This window comes from Pteropus medius, unplaced genomic scaffold (assembly GCF_902729225.1).
Source record: "Pteropus medius unplaced genomic scaffold, Ma_sr-lr_union100, whole genome shotgun sequence".
NCBI classification, from domain to species: domain Eukaryota; kingdom Metazoa; phylum Chordata; class Mammalia; order Chiroptera; family Pteropodidae; genus Pteropus; species Pteropus medius.
In genome coordinates, this window is record NW_024349800.1 from 45962664 (window position 1) to 45973536 (window position 10873).

A 10873-nucleotide genomic window follows, 5' to 3' on the forward strand; every position below is an offset into this window, starting at 1 on the left:
ATTTTTAAAAAAAATAAATATTAATTTAATTGCTTAAAACAGCCAATGAAAATAAAAGAAACAAGTTAGATTGAACTTAGGTATAATAATTTTTTGTCCTTAGCATATCAAACATAGGGAGAACCGTTGTTAGATCTAGGATATTTTAGAATAACCAATTAAATAGCATAATAATCAAATAAATACAAATCAATAAAACTTTGATGTTTCTAAAGAATACTTTTGTTTTTTCTTTAGCCACTGTCTTACCTAAATAATTATCACTTGTTTCTCACTTCAGAGATTTCTAGACAGATGAGGTAGTCAAATATAACACATTAAACATGATTTTCAATCAGATGACCTGAGGCTTTGCCACAGATTGATGAAAGTTTTGTACACAATTCCTTTGCTAGAGAGAAATAAAACCAAGTGGTGTAGAGGAGCTCTCAGCAGTCCATATCTTCTCCATTTTAACAGGGGCCATGGGTGTACCTTCAAGCTGATGCTCCATGGGGAGTGGAGCAGTGATAAGTAACCTCCTGCTACATGATTTTTCTCAAGCACAAAATAAGCAAGGAGGATGGGGAGAGATTTATCATCCTCAGTTTGTCAGGATAAGTAGTTATGACTTGAACAGCTTCAGAGATGTGCACAGCATGACTGAATTCTTACATTGTTTAAATTTTTTATTTTTTAATGAGATTTCCTAATAAATGTCTTTATTACATTTAAAATTCTTTCATTCTACTAGAAGCCACACAGATTGGTTCTCTTTCATATTCAATTTCTAGTGAATACTGGCTTTTCTCTACTTTTCTGTAACCTAGTTTATCTATAAATTTGTATGAAAATCTCTCTCTTTCCATATTTTGAGACAAGAGTGGAATACTTCTGAGGTAGGTAGTGATGTTCTGGTCCAATTTTAGTGCACATATAAATGAAGGAAAAGCCATAAAAATACTCATAGAATAAGAGCAGCACAAATTTTTGATTAATTAAACAAATATATATTGAGTGTACTAGGCTAGCTGATTAATATTCTAAATCAAGATAAGACTAGAAGCTTTATTCCATCACTAGTAGGACTTTAACTGTTTGAAGTATTAGCAAATGCGTTCATTTAGTGTAGGATTTCTCAGCTTCAGCACTGTTGGCATTTTGGACCAAATAATTCTTTGCTGAAGGGAGGGAGGACTGCCCTTGCATTTTAGGATATCTAGCAGCATCCCTGGTTTCTACTACTAGATGCCTGTAACATGATCTCCCCATCCCCCACTTTCAGTAACAACCAAAAATGTCTCCATATTTGGCAAAATATCCTCTGGGGGCAAAGTTTTCTATGGTTGAGAATCATCGAATGTGATTGTATTTTTAAAGAACTAAAACTTGATTTTAGAGATAACTACTACTATGCCAACCTTGCCTATTTCTCATGTGATGAATTTTTCTTACACACCATTGAACATTTGAACTTCATAAATATAAACCACAATGGACTCTGATTCTTAGATAAGATAAATGAGATCTTTAGCATTGCAATTGAATGGCATTTTCAACTAACTCATGAAGAGCAGAACAAATATGATTTGATATTTTTAGCTTAGTGAGCTCTATCTTAAAACATGCATGGCTGATAAAAATGTGAAATCTAAACTTTTAGGATTTCTCAAGTTAACCAGATGGTGTGCTTATGATCTGCCTACAAAACCTTTCCATTTTTTTTTTCAAATTAAAGGCTATTTTTTTACTTTCCACTTAAAGATCATATAATTTTAGTTTCTTTCCAAGTGAAAAAAAAAATCCAAGCAACATTGGACACTAAAGTAAACTATCATGAGTCCTGGGATTCTTGGGACTTGGATAATCTAAGGAAAATGTCACCTACCTTCATGTTCTTTACCGTCATCATCTTATATCTTCATATTACCTAGGCTTCTCTTCTCTCCTTATAGTAACAGCAAACAGAAATATACTCCTTATTATGTGTTGGGCATTCTAAGCTCTAGTACATATATTTAAATTAAAAATTCCACTTCATTGGTATACAAAAAACTGTACATATTTAATGTATACAATTTGACGAGTTTGCACTCATGAAACTATCACCACTATCAAGATATACTTTGGCAAAAATACCACAGAAGTGATGCTAAGTTCTTGTCAGTGCTTCAGGAGACATATAACATTGGTTTGTCCCATTATTAGTGGTGTTATCTTTGACAATGATTAAGGTGGTATTGGCCAGGTTTCTCCACTGTCATTAGTTTACCCTTTGTACTTAATAGGTATCTTGTTATTCCTCAAACTTTCACCCACTAGTTTTAGCATCCATAATTATTACTATGATGGTTGCTAAATGATTTTCTAATTCTATCATTTCTACTTTAAAAATGAACTCTATCAATCAATCAATCAATCTCTTTCTCTCATTGTGTTCCTATTCTTTACTCAATAGGTTATATTCCTTTGCTTTCATTTTTTATTTGACTGTTCGAATTGTTACAGATTTGGTCAAGGAGAGCGCCTTCATATAGGTTCCTGTGACTTCGACATAGCACAAAAAGATGTTCCAGGCTCTTCCTGTATTTTTCCTGCCCCAGTCCTGGAATCAACCATTTCTTCAAGAAGTCTTGGTTCTTTTTAATGGTGACTGGGATTTAGAACCAACATTCAGATGCATGTGTGCTCATTGCTACTAGGCTCTCTGAGCAGACAAATGGAAAATATATATATGTGTGTACATTTATACTTACATACTTATGTTCCCATATACACATACACACATATATAAATTAACATTTAATCATCATTACAATCTTTTGAAGTAACTACTACTTTTATTATTTTCATTTTACAGTTGAAGAAACTGAGACTTAGAAGGAGTTAAATAACTTGCCAATGGTCTCCCAGTTAAGTGATAAGGCCAAGATTGGAACCTGGGCAGTCTGGCTCCAGGTTTACCCTCTTAATATAAATATTTAAAGATAAAAATATTTCCAGGATTGAGAAGAAAGTTTTCCCTATTGAAATTCTTATTGAGTTCTTCAACTTGGATGTCTTATCCTGTTTTCTACCTGAGGAATAGGAGAGTAGGAAATGTACTGCTGACCTGGAAATCAAATCCAAATAAGACACTTGACACAGACTTGCTTCTTCCCTTAGAAAACTAAAGGTTTGCAACTACACCAAACTTGCTATGCCTGTTTCTCTCTTTCCAAAGGATGAATCTAGTCCTTCAAGGGTTTTCAGGCCCTCATGGAAATAGGTTTCCAGTGAGCCTGCCCACAAATCCAGTAGATGTGCTCAGATTTTATCTCAGGCTAAGCTGAGAGTCCATTTCCTGCTTCATAATTAAACATTAAAAATACTAATGCAAAGCAAGAGAATTAGTGCATTTTTTAAAGTGGAGGATGAAGAAGACTGTTAAACAAAATTTATTACTTTAAAATTAATCAAGAAATACTCCATGGTGGAATATTGGGAAGTTTTTAATATCATCTATACACAGAACACTTGCCTTGCTCATGACTGTGTTGCTCCGAAGGGAGCAAAAACTATTAAGAATGACTTGTAAGCCAAATTTCATTCTGACCAGGAAGGTAGACTTATATCATGATACCAGTGTGAATTTATCCTTCAAAGATTTTGTAACAGCAAAAAGAAGAATGTTGAACATAAATTATACATACACCCTTAACTTTGGAAGTGATATCATGAAAAATATTAATGTGATATCAAGGACAGGGATTCTTAAAGGAAGTACAAAGGGCTAGAGAAGCTCTCAAAGTTATATTCTTGTAATACAAGTGCCAGTGATTCCATTGAATAAGAAAAGATGTTCAAAGCAACCAATGTGCTGTGAATGGTGCTCCCAGATGAGCTCAGACAAACACAAAAGATCAAGGATGAATAAAAAAATGTAAGACAAACTCCAAGGATAGTGTGGTGGGGTACCAGACTATAAATTATCTGGAAACTTGATACACTGCAGGTCAGTGGAGATATGCTGAATTACTAAATGTTGCTTGGACAATTGGTTATCGATATAGAAAATAATAAAATCGGTTCCTATTTCATACTATAAACAAAAATAATTAACAGGAGGACTGAAGTCCTAAATATGAACAAAGATTTCAAACAAGGGAATGCTGAGGACAAGAGAATACCTTTATGACTTTAGGATAGGAAAAAGTTGTTTGGGTTTTTTCCTCAACAAATTAAAGCACACATAAAAGAAAATGATTGACCTTTGACTATGCTAAAGTTTAAAAACATCTGTACATCCCAAAATATTATAAACAAAGTAAAAAGACAAGCTGCAGATTGGAAGAATATATTTGTAAAAATGCTGATGACAAGAAATTAGTTTCTTGAGTACATAAAGAACTATAAATCGATACAAAAAAGACAACCCAATATGGTAAAATGATGACGACGACGACAGAAGGTATGAACAAGCACAAGAGCCCTTTACAGAAAAGGAAACTCAAATAGCCAACAAACCACATAAAAAGATGTTCCACTTCACTGGTAACCAGAGAATTAAAACCAAAATGAGGGAAAATTAGATTGGCAAAAGTTAAGAATTCTGAGAATGCTGAGCATTAGTAAAGATATGAAGCAAAGGGAAAGTTCTGGTAGGAGAGCACGTTGGTTTATCTACTTTGGAGAGCAATTTGCCAACCTACATTGGGGTAGAAGATGCACATGACCTAGGACCCAGTAATTCTTCTTCTAGGTAAAATTTCCTTTAGAGAAATGTCACTTTTATGCACAAGGCACCATGAAAACATTCATAGCTACATTGTATGGAATAGCAAATATCTGGCAACAATCTAAATTCCCCATCCACTAGAAAATGAATAACTTGGTGTATAGTCATTCAAGGAAATTCTCTACAGCAGTGGAAATAAATGTACACCCACAGATGAAGCAGAGGATGCAGAAGAATACACGCAGAAAGAAACCATTGACATACAAATTTAAAACACTCAAAGCAATCCAACAAATATTGCTTAAGGATATACACACAAACAGTAAAATTGTAACAAAATGCATTGAAATGAGAAACACTAAATTTAGGAGTGTGGTCATTTTTGTTGGGGAGAAGTAAGGAGAATATGGTCATGGAGTACAAACTATTAGTAACACTTTATTTCTTAACACAGGTACTGAATTCACCTGCATATCTTTTTATAAGTCTGAAATGTTTAATAGTATATTTAAAGGAAAAAGCCTTTGGCCTATTTTCCTTACTGTAGATTCATCATGACAGAAACTTATTTCTCAGTCAAGCTTTTATGTTCTAGAAGTTGGGTTCTTTTTCATTGGTGTGTGTAGGAAGGTAAGGAGCAGGTTGTAGCTTCTTTGTATTTCAGTGGCTGTCATGGAAAAAAATTCTTCCAGGCCTTTGTTGGAAAAGAATTAATCTGGTGCTAAGGATGACACAGGAATGTGGAAGATACTGGTGCTTGGGATGGGAAAAAGTAGTAGCCTGATTAGAAAAAAAGGAGGGATACCGAGGAATGGGAAGGGGACTGTGTTTGCGGGGTTTTCTTAAGAGCTTTAGACATGTCTCTCTTATGTGGCCATGTCCAGGGGAGTCAAAGTAAATGTAGGGGCCTTGAGAGCAAAGCAAATATCTCTGTGCTGTGCCAGCCTTTTGTCAGTGGGAAGATAGCAGTGAGGGCAACTTGGTAACCCCTACAGAGCAACAGGGCATACTAGATAGAGGAGGGTCATCTCCCAGCAAAAGCATTCTCTAGAAGGAGCCATGGAAACATTGGAAAACTCAGGAAACTGCACTGCCATCTTTGGCATCTGCTAAGGCCGGGGGTTCTCTTAGGAGCCAGTGAAGGGGTTAGGGAATCCAATTTTCCATCTATATTGGAAGTTCCTTTAGCCAGGACTAAGGAAGCTCGTCAGCTTTAATTTAGAAAAACAGAGAAATGTGATATTTCTTGCACCTGAATGATTACACATTAAATTGTTGGATAGCTATTACACAGAATAAACAAAGCCTAGGGACTACTAGGAATAGGTACAAATACAGGTACAAATGATGTCAGTAGGTAACTGAAAGGAAACAGAGCTAGGAGTCTCTTTTTTTCCTGTCTTCCCAAGGGAGGAAAATGACCTCCAAACTAAAGGGGCAAACCAATAAGCAAACAAGGAAACTTAGGTTCCAAAAGAAATGGCATTGTACAACAAAGGCATTAGATGAACCTATAAGCTAGGCCACCAGTATGATTCAGTTTCCAAGAAAATATACCAAGCAGACTGTACTGACAAACTTATAGGGTGAGATCATGAGAGGGAAAGAAATCCCATTGGGTACCAGTTAGACCACATCCAGATCTCAGGAATGGTGAAAAAGTACACAGAAGTTAGTAAAGTTGAGTTTTCAGGCAACCATATTCTGTGACAAGCTGTTCACAAGTATGCCAACCTACTTCCAGAAAGCCTTGCATTCCCTTTATGCTTTCCTAATGTGTTTTTAAAAAGAAAATATTATATAACTCTATTTTCTCTTACATAGTTTTCTGAAAATCAATGAGCACTAAAGCATACTTAGAATAAAATTATACAAAAATTACTTATATAAAATGTCCATGTTTTAAGACTATGCATAGGAAAAAAAGATAGAAAGTGTATTAAAGTTCTCCAGAGACACAGAACCAATAGCAAATATATACATATATTATTTATATATGTTTATATAAAATATATACACACACACACATAAAGAGATAAGGAATTAGCTCATGTGATTATGAAGGCTAAGTCCCAAGATATGCAGGATGAAAAGATAAGCTGGAGTACTTCCAGTCCAGAAGCCTACAGGCTAGAGAGACCCAGGAGTCAAAAAGCTGGAAAATAACAGATGTCCTGACTTAAAGGCAGCGGTCAGCCTGGAGGAATTCTCTCTTACTGAAGGTGGGTCTGAGGTGGAGGGTGGGGGAAGAAAGGAGGGTCAGCTTTTTATTCTATTGAGGCCTTCGACTAATTGGTCGAGGTCCACCCAACCTTAAAGAGAGCAATCTGTTTTACTCAGTCTATCTATTTGAATGTTAATCTAATCCCAAAATACTCTCACAGAAACACTCAAAATAATGTTTGACCATCTGGGCACCACAGGCCCAGTCAAGTTTACACATAAAATTAACCACAGAAAGGAATATATCAAAATTCCTTATCAATTTATTAGATAACACATTTCCCTTGAATTGGTCCTATATTTTATTTCAAGTGGCATATTGTAATTCCTTATTTTAAATAATTTCTGCTTTTTCGTGCTTTTAGTTTTATATGTTCAATCACTTTGTTGTCAAATTTATGAACCTTAATTACTAAAATATTGCTCTCTAGAAAACCTAAACAAAGAATTGACATCTTCACTACTTTTAATATGACCAAATCTCTAAAAATGTTTTCATATTCTAAATGTTTGCTGATGAAGAAAGTATACAAGGCTTAATTGATGATTTAAAGATTACTTTTGTAGTTCTAGTACTATAGACTGCCACTGAAGACAAAATATAATTCCAATTATCATTATTACAATTCTGAGTTATTCAGGTATTAACTTTCTCAGTAAATTTTTACCTTTATTTGCTATCAGAAATTTATGATAGTAAATATAGTTTATTGGGAAAATACTTAAAAGTGATTTATTTACTACTTTATATGATTGTCCATATGTAAAACTTGCACATTTTAAATTATTGGGTTATGTCCTTTTTATATTAAGAAAATTAGTCTTTTGTCTACATAAGACTCACAAATATTTCCCAATTTGTAGTTTTCTCTAGAATTGTTTTAAATGGTATGTAGTCATCTCTTAATCTCTTCTTTTTTGGCTTTGTTTTGTGCCATGCTTTGAAAGCCCTATCTTCTCATAGTATGTTAAAAAATCAGTTTTTTCGGTTGTTTTTAAAATATTTGATATATGTTAATTTACTTGGGCATAAGAAGTGAGATAGAAATCCAGCTTTACCTTTTTCTAAGTGGCCTTCATGTCTTTGTCAGACACTGACAGTTATCTATGTGGCATCCATTCCTCCTTACTAAGCTGTGACTTTGTTAAATAGAGCAATGATGTCCAGTTTAAAAAACTTTCCCAGACTTTTCATGCAGCAAGGGTTGGCCAAGTGATTCAGTCTGTCTTGAGATATAAGGGGAAGTCACTGAGTTTGGCTTCCTGACAGATTTTAAATACGGCAACTTTACCCAACATGTTCCATTTGGTCTCTTAGCCTTCACCTTTCTTTCTGCTTAGAATTTAGATGTAATACCTAAAGATGAAGCAGTTATCTTGAGACAAGAATAAAAGCCACCCACTAAAAATGGCAGAGTAGAAAGATAAAAGAAGCCTGAGTCTTTAATGACATTAAGATGCCTGCCATATTAGTCCTAGATTATACCCTTGGATTTCTTATTGTGAGGAAAAATAAGCTTCTATTTAGTGAAGCCATTTATCATAGGGTTGTTACTTGCAACCAAATATGTTCCTATCTGATGTAGTATCCCCACTTATGTAACAATCCATCTTTTTATACTAATGTGAAATGCTACCTCTATCACATACTAACTTCCCATATATAATTGGGTGTATTTCTGGAAATCCTCTTGCCTGATGGATCAAAATGACTTCAGTTTAATAGCTAATATGATAATAGCTAATGTTTACTGAGTACCAAGACAATTCTATATGCTTTATACTAACTAGTTTGCTCTATCCTCATGACAGCCTTTGAGACTTAATTACTTAATACTAATACGTAGTACTTGTAAGCCTAAAATAGTGGATTTTTAAAAGAGATGAAAAAGACAATGTAAAATGTTTCAATAATCTATATGATGAATTATGGTAGAAGGCAACTACTTATGTTGCTATCTAATTGGCCACACTGCTGTTCGATGTTTTAATGGAAACAGCACTAAACTTGGGGTATTAAGACTTAAACTCTTATTCCAACTTTGCAGGTCAACAGTGTTACTTTGGGCAATCCTTCCTTAAGCCTTAGGTTCCACATCTGTATAAATGAGGTATGAGTACGCTATTGAAATGATTCCTAAGATTTTGCCTAATTTTAATACTCTATGAAAGATGATTAGTTTTGGAATTTATTGGATCTGGATTTGAATTCAGGAGTCAATGACAAGGTTCATATATTCATTCAACCTAAGTACTGGGGGTACACTGACGAACATTTCAGAAAATGTCCCTGCTCCAGCAGAGCTTGCATTATAGTGGAGGAATAAAATAGAAAGAAAAACATCTACTTACATAGAGTTAGTAGTGCTATGAATGAAATAAACAATGATGTAAAAGAAATTAGCACACAGTTGGATAGTCAGAGGATTCAGAAGAGTTCTCTGAAGAGGTGGTCATGAAGTTTGTGTTACAAGAAAAGATGGCTATGGCACAATACACAAAAAAAGTAAGAGGCGAAGTGGTAATTTAACTATGTTAAATGTGTAACCTAAAACAATTTTTAAAAAAAACTTAAGGATGCATTGTAAACACATGAACAGCAAAGTACATAAAGCATAGTTTAATGAATTATTATAACCCTAAAACCCATGAAATAAGTCCTCTTCACGATACAAATACAATCCTTCTTCCTTCCCATTAATGGTAACTACTAACCTTTTACAGTGGTCACTTTCTTGCTTTTTATGAAAAATGACTTTGCCAATTGGATTGTGGTGATGGTTGTACAACTGTACAAATTTACTCAAAATTCAGTGTACACTTATGATGGGTGAATTTTGTGTTGTATACTTTGTGAAAGTTGATTTAGGAAAACTCTGCACTTTAGTATGTATCCTTAAACACTATAGCTTAATTTTGCCTGTTTGAATTTCATATAAATGGAGTAACACAGTACAAGTTCTTTGGTGTCTGCTTCTTTCACTCAACATGGTATTTTAGAAGTTCTCTATGTTCTTGCATGTGGCTCTAGCCATTCATTTTCACTGCATAAGACTCCACTCTATAATTATATCTATTTATAATGATGGACATGCTGTTTCTGTTTGGCTATTATAAATCATATTAGTATACACGTCTCTGTGGCATATGTACCTCCATTTTTGTTGGGTATATCTGAAGAGTAGAACTGCATACCTTGGACTTTAGCATTAAAAACACATTTCTGATACCATATTTCTAATGAAAAGCTCTCACAAGAAAAACATGGTTTAGAATGTCTGGTATGGCATGGTGCCAACTTACCTGTTCAATTCCATAAACTTCGAAACTTCAGCCAAATGGGTTTTCATTTCCTTCTACTCACCTGCTATTCTGTCTGTCTGGATAGTTTTCCCTGCCATCTTTGCCTAGCTAGTTAACTTTGAGTTATCCTTAAGATTTCAGTTTAAGCATCATTGCCTCAGGGAACGTTTTTCTCATCTTCTTCCTCCATTATACACTCTTTTGCCACCAGACCTTTCTCTATTTGTTGCACTTGTTTCACAATTTGTGAAAAGAATAGGCTCTCTCTCCAACAATTCTGGATCATTAAGGTTAGGGCATGCATGTGTGATCTTTTTTGCATATCAATACACCTAGCACAGCACCTGGCACAGAGAAAGGGATCAATAAATACTTGATGAATATCTATTACCTTTTCACATTCAGGGTACCCAATTCAAATGCTATTTCTTCTGAATGTTTCATTCTTAGGGCCACCACCAGTACTATCCTTTGAAAATAAATGTGTATTAGACAAGAGATTTTCTTAAGTCCCATTTGGCAAAGAAGGTTAATAAATATGAGGGACTTGGAACCTAAGCCCGTTGTCATGAACAAGAATATTTTTACTGTTTTCTGTGGAGAGACTATAATTATCACAGAGCAAAATTCTGCATGAGAATTACAAAACAT